The following is a 15,618-nucleotide window of genomic DNA, read 5'->3' as shown; positions in this document are numbered from 1 at the left end:
ACAGTAGATGGCTGTTCTCAGAGCAGCTTTTCCAACAAACAATAGGCTGTCCCAGCTGAAATAACTAAATATGGAACTGCAGTAGAATATCAGGGACTGGCAAATTGCTTTGTATGTATTTTCTATGACTTACTTTTCTTTCCCTCTGGTGGAGAGAGCTTAAAGCATTTTGTTTTTAGGGTTAAGTTTGTTTCTAGGCTCCTTAACAAGATGGTCGATTTAGAAAAGATCACATATAACACCTAAGAACTTAGGATGTCTGACTTATGGTACTGTTTCATCAATGACAACAGTGCCTGCTTCATTCGAAAAGGTGGTTAAGACTATTGTAGATGATTTGGCTAAAGAAATTAATGGGTTCTGACTTTTAACCAATCATTAAATAAGGGGACCTATGCTGTTGGAGTTGTCAGCACAGGAAACTAGATTAGAGTGAGGTGTTGGCATTTATGAAATTTACAGTTCGAATAGTACATGGTATAGGACCCCTCCTTGTAGGTCAGCCTGTTTGGCAGATTTGTATGCATATTTAGATCCTCTGATAACAACAAAATGTTGTCTATCTCTAAGGTATTCACATAAAAACATTACATGTACTCATTTAAGTCTAGTGCATTAATATTATGCAGTTAAACTTCATTGTTTACAGTGTCAAAAGCTATTGAAAAATAAATGGCAGCTGGCACTGTTCAGTGACTGGTTTCTTATTGTTTACTAGGCTGTTGATTAAGGTTTTAATACTCTGTAAGGCAGTGGTGGTGAACCTGCCTGTGTGAAAGGCATAATGTTGGTCTGCAAGTTTAACAGCATCATTCAGGTAGGGACAAATCATGCTGGCAGGAAAAAGAAGTGAGACAGGGCAGTAGCTGGAACCCTAATTGTCAAGTTTCCCTGGTTTCAGTAATGAAATAATTTTGCCAGTCCTCTATATGCTTGGTATCTAAAAGTGATTTACTTTGTACATTGTACAAAATCATTGCTGATTCTGATTTGTTTAACCTTTTTTGGTGGAACCTCAGAGAATCCTTTTATTACATCCAGGATGTTTTACCTACAAATCTTAGAATAGTCAATTAAGGTTATTGATCTTGTTATAGCTATCGTCTATTATACTTTTTTGCATGAATTTAGAATAACTAAGCTGAAAATGTGAAAATATTGTGTTTTTTGGGGGAAAAACTATGAAAATATAGGTAAAAAAGTAATTTTCAAAAAAATCCATAAAAATGATCAGCTGCGATTTAATGAAAGTTATGTGCTGAACCGTCATACATGCCCGGTCATAGAAATATAGGTCTTGTCATACGTAACTCAAAAAAAACCTGTTTCCTATCCAGGACACCAGTGAATATCCACGTATATTGTACATCCAATATTACTACAAAGAAATATATTTTGTAGTACGACATATTTTCTTGTTGTTACTCTCTAGAATCAATAAGGATGACAACATACATAAAAGCGTAGCTCCTTAATAAATAAATCAGTGATTGATGTATGAATTTTTAGATAACATTTATTGAGTGGCTAAATTCTTTATTTCTCAAGGTCTCTGTGTAATTTATGAGTAGCTGCGCATAAATATTATGACCAAATTACCAACAATTTTCTATCAAGTTTCACAAAATCTTAAAGCCATAGGATTTTATTTTTTGCTGAATGTATGTACAACAGCTTCGCTTCTTATAAGAGAGAAAATTAGGATAACCAAAGTCATTGACACTTTAGGAGCATCACAAACACCCACACCCACATACACATACACCCACACAAACACAAACACCCACACCCACATACACATACACCCACACAAACACCCATAATACACACAAAAACAAATAACTGAAAAGATAAAGGTAGAGGAAGTTGGTACAAAAAAAATATTGCTCTCAGTGATAAAAATATTTTTTTTTCTGTGGGTAATAGGTAGTTGTCTGCGAAAACTAAAATAAGCTTGATTCCTTTTTGCTTTAGCAGGGTAAACATAAAGGATTATTCCTATTTCTTTATTTATATTCCTGAGGACAATAAAACTATTTTGTGGGCGAGATTTATCGTCCAATGACCTTTCCCTTTATCCCAGGTAATATGTGATGAAAGACAAAGGCATGTTATGTCCTGATTTGGGTGTGCAATTACTCTCCCCAATTGTATCACATAATCTAATAAACGCAAATTAATGCTATAGCACAAACTTCCTTTTCCTTTTAATACACTTACCAATAACACTCCTTCAATTTTATTCTATAAATAGAGAAAATATGCAGAAGTGATAAAACACCTTTGATTCTATAGGTTTAGTAAACTTAATATTGTAGTATTTCTTAAATGCTTCTTCTTACTATGAACATTGAAAATGAGGATATTTACGTCCAATAGAAGCGAAGCAAAAGCAAAAATAAGGTTTTTTTGCAGGAATTGCTAACAAATCATCGAATATGGCAACTTATAGCATATTTAATTAATTTTTTTTCATGAATTTTAAAAATATAACAATATACACGAAAGACGTACGTAGTCATAAAAAAGCTAAATTCCTATATTTTTAAATAAATAAAACATTCTATTTTGTTTATATATAAATAAAATTCTATAATTGATGTCAAAAGAATCGTACAAATTTATCTGACATGGTATTGATAATTTTAATTGACAACCAATCAAAAGGATAATTATTTAGCAGAAAATATATATATATCAATAAAAACACATAAATTTAGCTTATATTTTATAAATATATCAATTTTAAAATATAGGTATAAACAAGGATGGCGATACCCATAAACCAAAAAGTTGCACAAGTTTTGGAAAATTTTGCATTCCCATAAAAGAAATTAATGGTATATTCAACAATTATACCAAGCTTTATAACAAAATAATGGAAATGTTTTTAGTAATTTCAATTTTGATGAATTAATAAAACAATGAACGATAAATTAATGTACATTGTACATCCCCAATGATAAACAAAATTACCCATTCTAAAAACCTTAAGTGGAACGTTTGAACAATCCTAGTTTATACCAACCAATTAATATTTGACATGAGTACCCAAAGTTTTTAAGCTAGCCAATGATAGAATGTGTTGATAAACCTTTGGGAATCATTGTAATTTGCTGTCCAATGACCCCTGAGTAAAATATACTTTTCTGGAGTGTTAAAAAAAACTGAACGTCCAAACTATTGCTGTAATGTATAGAGAAGCTATGCTACTAAAAAAAAAATGCGCTGCCTAATTTGTTTGTGCTTCGTAGCCTGAAAAACAAATCACACAATCTTACGCAAGAAAAAGCGAAATAAGAAAATACTTTTTCTTCTAAATTTTTTAAATATTTTTCAGAAGGTAAATTGGGGAAAATTTAACACTACTTTAAATAGTAGTAACGGAATATATAACAGAATCTCTATATGTCTGCTGTACCGAAAGACCTGGCTAACCGCTGAACCGATATGGTTCTTTTTAACAGGATAGCTTCTCAACATGAATAAGAATCAAACAGCTGACAAACATATGCAAATTATTTTTCTATAAAATTCTTAAAGATATCTTAAAAGTAATCATTTTAAGTGCCACTAGAGGCCTCTAAGGGCATAGCCGCTGGTAAAAAATACCTATGTTATGTTTTGTATTTTCATATGTTGAATGCAAGTGCAAAAATAATCTTGCAAAAAATGTGATTTTAATTAACCTTCTAATTTTTAAACAAAAACTACTCAATAGGCATTTTTGTTTAGTTTATTAATATTAAAAGGTGCATGTTTTTAGGCAATTTTTTAAAGCGAAAACATACATAATTTTGCTTTTATAGAGCTTTCAGTGCAAAAAAATAGTCTCTTTGACAAGTTGGGGGAAAAAAATTAAAATCTTTAATGGATAACATCTTTCTTGTATTAAAATGAACATATTTCTATATTACATAACAATTCCTTCTTTATAATTGTATGTATAAATGTTTATTTATATACAGGTAATTCACAGAATTCGTTGGCGTAGTATGAATTTGTGTGTGCTAAAATTTCCGCAAAAATCAGTAGGAACAGGTATTTTTTACTAAAATGTACCCTGCCCCAGCCCCTTTGCTTCATAATCATTATTCAGACCGCATGCGGCTTGTAACTTTTTTATATTGCATCTTTTAGGAATACGAAAACTTTTGAAAATTTTATAATATGGGGAAGTGATAGTAATCAATCTTGGATTTTTGTACTACCAGAAGAACAGGATATCATTTAAACGCCTCTTTTGATTTGTCATCTATGTTGATTACAGAAGTAATAGGCCAAAGCATACATCCTATTACATAAAGTTAAGTAGAAGGGATTTTTTTATTCTGAAGCTTAAGATTCCAATAGCTACTGAATTGAATAAGTTCTTCATTTTATAGAAGCTTTACATAGCTTCCAGAATGGTTTTAGGTTATTTTATTTTAGATTTCAGTCTTAAGATGATGTTACTTTATTTTTCTGCCCTTTTCCTACCCCCTTGAATGCTGAGTTCCTATATGCTAGGGGCGTAACCGATAGTTCATAATAAACCATTGACATTATTTCAGTCGAATACTATTAAATATGGCTGACAAATAGGAGTAAAAAATATAAATCCGCCAAAAATCCAAGTTCAGATCCTCAACACTGGCAAAGAAAAATAGGACAGGGTTATGAAAGTGACATGAAGGGAGGGGATATTGACATATAAAATAATCTACAACACTTATTTCCCCAAAAACTTTACTACAGGCAGAATTCAACTAACACTTTCCTTTTTATGGGGGGTTAACTTTTTCATCCTCCATTGTCTTATCCCTACATCCCTGGAAAAGGGGGGAAAGAATGAAAATATCAAGTTTGATTAATGAGGACTTTTTGCATCATTTTCTCCCTTAAACCTTGTCTCACATTTTACCTTTAAATATTGTTTACAAATATGAAAGGGAATTATACAGACATATACCTTTTATAAGGGCCCTTCCTTGAAAGGTATTATAGTTATACCCAAGACTTCAATATAGAAATAAAATAGCCTAAAACCATCCCAAGACTTAGATATAGAAATAAGATAGCCTAAGACCATCCAAAGACTTCGATTAAGAAATAAGATAGCCTAAAACCAACTAGAGACCTATAAAGCTTATAAAAAATGGAGAATGCAATCTGGATGGGTTAGGAAGATCTAAATGGACAGACAAAGCCTTACTACTTCATTTGATGGGACGATTCTTTGGGTTGCTAATATTAATATTGAGTGTTTAGTTTAAGAAAGTTTACTTAAATTTTAAAAATTCAAACGAAATTATTTGTATAAAATAAAAAATCTTTTAAAAAGTGTTTAAATGATAATACAGACAAGATAAGTATATCATTTCTGTATAACAGTTTACTGTTGTAATAAGATCAACAGTTTTTTCTTAGTGCTTGTAACAAACCTATTATTATCAAACAGTAAAAAAATATTATGGTTGTCAAAATCTTTTGAATAAAAGTTTAAACCCTCAACAAGGTACAAAAATAATTGGATGATTCTATCAAAACCAAATGGCTTACCTATTGGGGATCAGTGGTCTCGTGGTAATGTTTACTTTAACCATGGAGTAGACAACAAATATTCATATGATCCTACACCACAAACTAACACACAGATCAATCTGAAAATAAAGAAAATTGAAAAATTAATATTAAAACACAGGGATCTAAAGGGACAAGCCAATGACCGATGAATTGGTACAAATATACACAAATTACACCTTCAGTAGATTACACTTACTGGTTGAAACATTTGGACACTTAACTTAATTAACCAACCAATCAGAATTTATTTAAAGTCCCCAAAGTTGTTCATAAACTTTGGGGACTAGTGTACTCATTGTCCATTGCCCATTGTCTCCTCCATCCTGATTAAAGCTCCTCTATGAAAGCAAGCTTTAACAAGTAATTTGTATGAAAGAATTTTGCCCCAAAAATGAAATGGTAAAAACTTTTTTAATACTTAAATTTTTAAAAGTATACATATTTTATCTTTAAATTAATTCTTAAAAAATTGATAAAAATGTAATTATTTCGCCATTGATAAGTATATTAATTCAGTGTCATAATATACATAAAATTGACATTTGAGAGTGTAATTATAGCAACAAATTCAACATAGCTATTATAAAAATTGATAAGCACATTTAAAAACAGAGCAAACATAGCAATAGGCTAAAAAGGGCCTTAGAATGTCTTATAACAGTTCATCTATTTAAAACAGACTGATACTGCTGTTCTACATTATAAACCATGATTTTTAAATGTCAAATACTTTTTAAATCATTTAGTAAAAAAATGTACTAAATATACTTGCTAACCTAACCCCACACTAAATTCTCAGTATACATGATGACAATTAGGCGCGGGGTGACCTTAATCAAATTAGAAATAAAAGAAACACATTCTAACAAGGTATAAAAACTGCAGGGATCTCAAGGGATAAGACAATGACCATTCAATCAAAATTCAAAAAAAGTCCCCAAAGTAGTTCAGCAAACGAATAAGATACCGTTATTTTAAAACTTTGGGGACTAGTGTAATAAACAGCCCAATGTCCCCTCCCTCACTAAAAAATGTCAGTGCTTTCCTCAAATAGAATAGAATCGCCCCTGTCCCTTATTATTAAAATAATTCAAAGATAGGAAAGATTAAATATAACCTAACCTATTCTAAAGTAACAATTAAAACCAAAAAGAATAACCTCCTCAATTTCAATTTTGTTCTTATTAAGCCAAAATGTCTATATTTATTATAAGTTTAATCAAAAGCATAGTTTCTATACATCTATCCCAATCAGTTCAATAAAAATATACTAAACAAACAGCAACCAATATGCCAAGTTTTAAAAGAATAGGACAAATCAATCAAAATCAAAACCAAAATGTAAAATAAAACCTAATAGAAAGTAAAATAAATCTGTGAAACGTTTTAACCAACTAAACAAATATTATTACTACAGTGAACACTGAAAATAAAAGGCAGGAATTTGGGAGATTTCACATCTACAAAAAAATTATTTTATGCTAGAATCCATGAGATTTTTATACTAATTTCTTTATTTTTAACATCTAAAGCACGTCTAGAAACAGTGTAGGACAAAAAGTAATCACATTTTATATAAAAATGTGACTTTTGTAGTTTTTTTTGTGTTATCCGGTGCCCCTATCCCTATGAACTTGAATAAAGGATCTAAATCTTAGAAATAAGATTAGAAATAACATATACATAGACAGTTGAAATGGTGGAATGGGGTAAAATCTTTGATGGTACATAAATAAATTTAAAGCAAATATATATATATAAAACCATTTGACTTAATTCAAATTTGGGAGTGCTTTTTTGAGAAGGTTCATATAGTTCTTAAAATTAATATTTTTTAGCCACTTAGGTTTTAAAAGGCTAGGAGCGAAGCCAATTTTAGTAAATTTCAATATCTATAACAGAGAGAGAAAAATCAATAATAACATAAAATCAATTTACAACCCTTCCTTCCCCCATATTTAAAAATGTGAAGGAAAATTATTATTTTATCCGTTGTGGTTTCTCTGTATCCAAAAAAAAAGTTTTCTCAATTTAATAAAACAGGGTTTCAATAACTCTAGTAACTCTATTGTTTTAAATAATAATTACTCATAGAATGGCCTTGAAAGAAGTATAGAGATGTGGGGGCCAAGGAGATGAAGGGGGGGAGGGGGGGGGACAAAGTCCCCAATGAATGAATTACTTTAATATCAAAACAAGATTTTTTATATTTACATTTGTAAAATGACCTAAAACGTATTTGAAGGTGTTTACAAAAGAGTTGGTTTAATAATCATTTATTGTTAATAAATCCCTCTATATGACATTTTTTTTAACTATTTACTTAAGTATTACTCCAATCAACGACCTATTCGGGACTGACGTACAAACATTAACACTTTCTTATACTATGTAATTACCTACATTTATTTTTAAAGTCTATAAACTTCTTATCGATTAGGTAAGATATCATTTGATATGATGTATATAATGGTGAAATTTAAAATGACATTATTTACAGGATGTCACATTAAAAATTAAAAAAAACCACAAATGCCATATTAAAATTAGATCTAATGGATTGAAACCAAATAGCACCTTGATAAAGAACACCATGTAGATTTTTGTTCTTGTTTTGAAGATTTCTCAATAATGTTAAAGGGATAGTTGCATGAAGTGCATTTAAAAAACTTGATTGCAAGCAAAAGTTACAAGAATACCATCTAACACATTTAATTTTGTATTACAATAAATAGAAATCAATTAGACCCAGACAAAATAGTCATCATGCTGGTTTTATGAAAATTGGACAGCCATATTAGTTGCATATATCCAAAAAACATGATTCTCAAGTCTTGATATTTTTAAAAATACCTAGTAGAAAATTTAAATTCTTTCAAATATACCTATGTCCTATAGATGTAGTTTGAACTATTAAAAAGAAAAAAATATGTATTTCAATAAACTCAAGTTTAAATACACTTGGTGCAACTATCCCTTTAAGACAGTAAATATCTAGGTAACACTTTTTAAAATTGAACACTGCACCCTACATAAATAATTCACTACATGTAAAAGTTTAAGTATGTAAAGGTAATAATCTTACTTATGCACAAGGAAATGACAATAATAGTCTAATTACTAAACAACACTTACTTATCCAAAATATTTATAATCTACCAAAAGCGGATTTTCAAAGTAAAAATTTGACTTTATTTGTTGTCCTATCTATAGATCCCTGTCTTATAGAAGATACTTTCTAGAAACTTATTCTATATAGATATGATTCATATTTGCATTAGAGTATATATTTTAAGTGGTGTGTACCATCGTTTGCACATAAAAATCAGAGGAACAATTTAATTGTGCAAACTATATTAATAAATTCTACAGAAGGGGTAATTTTGTTAATTATCATTAAGTATATTATTCATCAATAGTCCTATCCCTTAAGATCCCTGACTGATAGCCATAATAAAATGGTTTTTTAACGAAAGTGTTGGTACACCATTATAGGTATATTGCACAACCCTTGCAAATTTAACTTGTAAAAGGATACTATCAAACTTAGAACTCTTGTCAGTTTGTTTTAATTTTGACACATAGTACAATTATTATACATATTTATGGGGACTAAAAACACCCCATAGATATTAAATGCGATCTTTTAAAATATGATTTAAAAAAAATTTTGTATTCTTATCAAAAATTCTAAGTTAACAAACTTAAAAGTGTGAATGTCTCTTTAGAGAACTTGAATGTTAGGTATGATAAAACAGATATACGTAAATACATAAAAAAGTAAATATGCCTCTAGGACCATTGTCTACTCGACGGAGTGTTGGGCAACTCCCCCAAACCCCTACCATACAATATTTTTTTTCTTTAATTTCTTTTGGGTGTAATATCTCTAAGAGGGATCCCCATAACCACTATAAAGAAAAATTCTTTCAAAGTTATAAATAAATCATTATGGTGGTTCCCAAGATCTTTTAAGACTTATAGACACAGATTGCTAGTTTTCACTAGCAATTATAAAAGAACAACACTTTAAAAAACGTAATTTTTATGAAAGATTTTGAAAGTATTGCATAAAAGACACAAGTATAGTATGACGTCAAAATTAAATTCAAGTATTTCTCTTAGCTTTGTTAATTGCCATGGACATAAAGGATTAAGCATCTTAAAAAAAAACTTTTAAACATTTCTAGCAATATTTTTTATCAATATCAAACAAATTGATGAGAATGTTTTCTTTGTAAATTAATTAAATAAAAATACCTTGATAAATATTTTTTCTTCAGAAGTATGAAACCCTTTATTCTGGAAACGTATTACGTCATTCAGAATTTGATTTCAACTACCCATTTCTTTATTACTTGAAATTACAAAAATAAAATTATGAATCACAATAAGGATTTCTTTCGAAATTGTACTTTTAAATCCGTTATCAAGTGCTAGAGCGGATACGCCCCCTAGAGGCCTCTAGGGGCATTAGAGAGCGAGGGGGGACTTAACCTCCTCCCCCCACCCCACTTAAAATTATAGTTTGGCAAATCTTATAGGGTAATTTAATTTTCTTGGGAGGGTGGTGGTACACTCCCATAAATAGTTTAAGTTATGAACCTTCTCAGGACCTATGATAAGATATAACACTGTAAAGGAAAACCATATCGGTTCAGCAGTTAGCAAGATCCTTTGGTACAGACAGACACAGATCCTGATACATTTATAAATAAAGTTTGGAAACTGCCGATTTGTAAACCCCAATCAAGTTTTAATTTAATCTTTTGGCTGCGTGTCGGAGCCGTTTAATTTTGATGCGGCTCCGGCTCCAGCTCCGGCCCCTACCTTAAAATTAATATATCAAGTTTTGTTCATTATTGAATTTGATAAAATAAAATAAATAATATAAATATTTTGCTTTTATTTGATTAAAGCTATATAAAAGTAGAAGGATGTGTGTCTATTTGTTAAGTAACAATAGTTTTTCAGATAATTTATTGAAATAGACCGTTGCCAAATTATAATATTACTTTAAAAAATCATTTTTAGCTAATCTGGAGCCAGAGCCGTTTTTAACGAAAAATGCTGCTCCGGATCCGGTTCCACCAAAAATGTTGCTGCTCCCGGCTCCGGCTCCAAAACGCTGCTTTTGAGTCTGTTATGTTTATCGGTCCAACAATATTCCGTTCCTACATAGATAATACTTCATCGTAAAATCAGGCAAATACAAAAATTCTTACAAATTTGACTTGTAGAGTAGCTTTTCTACTTTAAAAAAATGGCACCAATTTGACTCTAGTGGTACAAACTTTTTTGGCACCAAAAAGGGCACTACTACAACATATATACAGTCGTAGTTTACCAATTTAAAAATGCATCTTGTGAAGAAAAAAAGAATTCCCTCAACTCAAAAAGTTATCCCAAAGAAATGGATGGTTAAGTTGAATTTTAGTTTGTGTAGAGTTAGAAAAAATTTAGGCGTTTTTTTAAGCAAAGCTTTTATATATAGAGTAGGGTTGGGCCGGATATCCGGTGTGGCCGGATATCCGGCCATTTTCAATATTCGGCCGGATACCGGATATTTAAACTATCCGGCCGGATATCCGGCTCTATAATTTTTTATACTTTGCACCAAGAATCTCTGCTTTTTAAAATCTTAAATGGCTATAATTTTCTTATTATTGAAGCTAGAAGAACATTTTTTCTGAATAAGTTTAACTTTATGTAAATTTATATAAGATTTCTGAAGAAATTTTTTTTTTACTACTTTAATATCTGGTAATTTGGCCGGTTATCCGGTAATATGGCCGAATAACAGGATAATTGTCGGATATCCGGCGTTGGCCGGATATCCGGCCGGTTACCGGATATCCGGCGTTTGAAATCAGCCGGATATCCGGTATCCGGCCAAAAAAGTATCCGGCCCAACCCTAATTAAGAGTCCATCCATCTAGCATGTTAAGTTTGGTAACTCTAGCGTTAATAATTAAAGATTAGTAAACAGCGAATTTTTTAAAGAAAATCATGTTTCCTTATAGCTTCAATATCAAAAGTGTTAAGGTCCTATTTTTTGGAAAATATCGATCAAGTAGTCAACTTAGAAAAAGGGGGAGGTAGGTTGTGCTAAAATTCCTTAAAGGTGTTAGTTTTAAGGCTTAAAAACAGTAGTAGTAGGATAATATTCACTAAATATGTGTATTCCTTATTGAAAATAACCATAGACAAAAAATTTATTTATTTATATTTAGTGAATATTATCGTTCTACTGTTTTTAAGCCTTAAAACTCACACATTTACGGAATTTTAGCACATCCTACCTCCCCCTTTAAAAACATTTACTTTTCCTTCTTTCCCTGATTAATTCTCTTTACACCGAAAAACTTTATTTTATCTTAAAGATACATTGTTTATTGGCTATAGTAGAAATTAAGCCACTTAATTGTTAGCCAATTTAAAGTTCACTTTAGGGGAGGGAACTTTGGGGAGGTATACATAAACGTGTTTAAGCTTTATGGGATAATGATACCTTGTCCCATAACAGGCGCAACATTACCATGCACAGTTAAGACTTCCAGACAGAGACATCCCCAGTGGTATTACTCAGAGTCATATATGAGATTTATTACTGTTTTTTAAACATTGCTTACGAGATCTGTACAAAAACTGCCCCCTACCCCCTTAAAAAAAATCTTTAATTAAGACATCTGTGAAGTTTTTAAACCCCCATAATTATCCTAATTATTTTTACCATTTAAAAGATTAGAAAGTTTAAAATAAACAAATCAATTAAGTGTATTTAAAACATTATTCCGGTAAATAAAGTTGTATTCAACTGATGTTCATCCTTTTTATAAAAAAAATGCCACCTTTTTGAATTTTGAAAGGAGCCATTTCGGAGTTAATCTCTAAGTAGGGGATAGATCAATCGGATAATTAGATCACATACACATTTTTATTATAAAAAAATCAACATGTTTAAAATGGACGTACGGACATTCTGGTAGTGATTATAGAGTTTCTATGCTTTCTAAATCGTACCTGTAACTACTACAGGAATCACTATGCAAAGTTTGAAATCGATAGGACAATTCTAACATGCCTTAATTAGCGAAAAAAGCTATCCGTAACGGAGGTACGTACGGTCCGATCCTACTTTTAAAAACTATTCAAAATTCTGTTTGTGGTAAAAAATACATTTTCTTCTGTGCGTGGTCTGTGATTGTAGCTAATATAAATGTCTTCAACTGCAATATCCCAGTTTTTCAGGGAGGGATAGGACATTTGAATAAAAGCTACAGAATGGAAAATTTTGTTTATCATTATTGGGGATGTGCACCAATTTATCATTGTCATATCCCTGAAGAACTATTCTGTTTCTAGATATATACCAAATTAACCCCATATTCCAAGGGGTAAAAAGTGACTGTATATTAGCAGGGAAAGGGGACAGGGGTTCTACAATTTAATCTAAGTTAAAGTTTTTTGGGTAAAAAACAATGGGTTGAACAGAGATCATAATGGATAAGACAATAGACGATAAATTGATGTACATACCAAATGATGATAAACAATTTATTCTTCTAGACACATATTTTAAAACCATTAAATCTGATTAAATAGACCTAAAGTTTTTGAGCCAGCAAATATGAAAATGTACATAAAAACATTGGGAACCAATGTAATTTGCAAATAAGGGTTTAAGGCAATTAAAAGAGACAAATTATCTAAAGAAATTGGGTATTAAAGAAATCCTTCAACCCATCCAACTATCCGAAAGCTTGTCCCCTAGATATCAGGTGGCCTGGTCGTGTAATCCTACTAGTAAACCAGGTGCTTCCATAATGTACTACCAAGGAAAATAGGGATAGGTAAATGGTAAAAAAAAAGCCTGTTCAATTCCACCCATTTCCACTACAATTAAAACGTAGTTAGCACTGTTAAATAAAAATGTAAATTCAAATCAAAAGATAATTAAATTTTTTTGCTGCATCAGTCAATTTTATTTCTTTTAGTTTCCGTGGTCAACTTTTAAAAACACAATATGTTAAGACTTTAGTCGTTAGTTAAAACAGATTTGAAAAAATGGGCATAAAGAAATGTCCTATTGCTTTAAAACTTAGCACAATGCGTTAAAATTTTAATAGCATAATATCTTTAAATATCTTAAACGCATTTTGATTTTGACTAAAATCATATTTCGAAGGGGTAAATATTAGCCAAATTTTAAGCTTAACAAAATGTCCCTAAATCCATGTTATATATATTTACATCTTGCCAACACGCCTAATTTAAATGTTTCAAAAAAAAATGTTTTTCCATAGAAATAAAGCTTTGCTAAAAATATTAATTCTAGCCAAAATGGATATTTTATTTAACTATGCTTTGAAAGAAAGCTTTACAAGGGACCGCCACAAGATTAAATCTATTTACTAGGAATCATTTGAGGACCATTACATAAAATGTAAAGGTTTACTGTTTGTCTGATAAGAATTCGGTAACTAACATACTAACGATTAAGTTATATTCTATTTCTAAAAAGGCTTTTATATAGCTCCCTTGATGGTTTCAGGGTATTTTTTTCAATTTATATCTTTAGATGGCTGGCAGCTATTTTTGCTGTTAAACTTTTCAATGGAGACCACGATTTTAGAGGTCTTTAGAACTAAATACGTGAAAAGAGACATTATATATAAGATATTATAATATAAGATATCCGTAGTAAGCTTTTTTGTCTGTAGCGAAGGATCTCGCTAACCGCTGAGCCGATATGGTTCTCCTTTACAGAAAAACTTCTTTTATGTCCAAGAAGGTTTTACCTAGGCTTTTCTATTTTTGAAAATAAGCTGGTTATGGTTTTAGGCTATTTTTTCTGCCCTTCCACATATACCATAAAATTAATACGCTAGACGTGTTAAAAGGGTAAAAACAATTTTAATGAATTGACATTTTGGTCAAATTAATACAAGACAACAACAAAAAATAACTTATCTTTCATAAAATCATGTAAATATGCTTATCAATAATCACTAAACTTAATATAAAATTAAATTTTATGGATAGTTTTAATTAAGGAAACCCCGTTTCCGGCTCAAAAAATAAAAATACTCAAAAACCAACAATAACATAAATTGAAATAAATAACAGTAAAAGAAACCTATAAAACTATTAAGCATTATTCAAAATTAAGTTTCATATTAATAAAAACTAGTATTTTAACCCTTTATAAAGAAACTACGTAAATAAAAATATCATATCTAAAAAAGCATAAAAAATAACTTATTTTCGAAAGTTTTCACGATCATTTTCTAAAAATAACGTTTTTTCATGATGTTTGCTAACTCACATAATAATGTCACATATGAAAATTGGTTTCAAATAATTAAAAGTTTTAAAAAATAATTGAATATATAAAAAAAAATGTAATGTAAAGGTGCTATAAGGCTGAAGTAAATATGTAAAGAGAGGGGAAGGGAAGGGGAGGGAAGGTTAATGGGAAATAAAAAGGGGAAGGGAGGCCGGTAAGTTTACCCAGGCTCTATACAGAGTTGTGTGCAGCTGAATTTATATACGTGTGTGTGTGTGTGTGTGTGTGCACCACAACATTTTAGGATTAACACGGACAATTTCAAATTTTAATTTCCAAAACTTCACTTTCATAAAAAGACACTATTATCAGATGATAAAATGGGATAAAATAAAGAGCTTTTTAGAAAGGTTTTAATTGTAAAACCTTTATCACTGTGCCTATGTTAGATATGGGTGCGTGTTAATCTTGACTATATCTGTGTTGCAGGCAAACCAACTCAAAGCTCTGTCTTTTATCTCGTTTCATCATAAACTTTTAACTTTTTACCACAAAATCCGCCTTTTTAGGCTAATAAAATGCAGATATTTTTTGCACAAAATGATCACTAGGTATTCGATAACTCGCTGCAATGGCTAAATGGTCCCTACCTTGGCTATTTCACGTTCAATTTTTACAAAAATTGGCAGCTAGTTGTGTATGACTCTGTGAAGATATGTGGCGTTGCAGTGTGGGTATTGTGGCGCCCCTTGCGGACAGACGGG

General features: G+C 30.6%; 1 protein-coding gene across 1 annotated transcript in view; it reads right to left on the bottom strand.

Moving 5' to 3' along the window:
* Positions 1-15,618, bottom strand: part of east (enhanced adult sensory threshold) — a 53,566-nt gene extending 37,948 nt beyond the window's left edge. Inside the window, exons 1-2 of the mRNA XM_080167930.1 lie at positions 15,505-15,618; positions 5,542-5,642 (exon numbers count right to left, since the gene is read on the bottom strand). The gene's annotated coding sequence lies outside the window, so the exon portion shown is untranslated. The remainder of the gene's footprint in view (positions 1-5,541; positions 5,643-15,504) is intronic.

Source organism: Acartia tonsa, chromosome 7 (assembly GCF_053477335.1).
Source record: "Acartia tonsa isolate MP-2025a chromosome 7, ASM5347733v1, whole genome shotgun sequence".
NCBI lineage: Eukaryota > Metazoa > Arthropoda > Copepoda > Calanoida > Acartiidae > Acartia > Acartia tonsa.
This window is presented reverse-complemented; position numbering and strand designations above follow the sequence as displayed.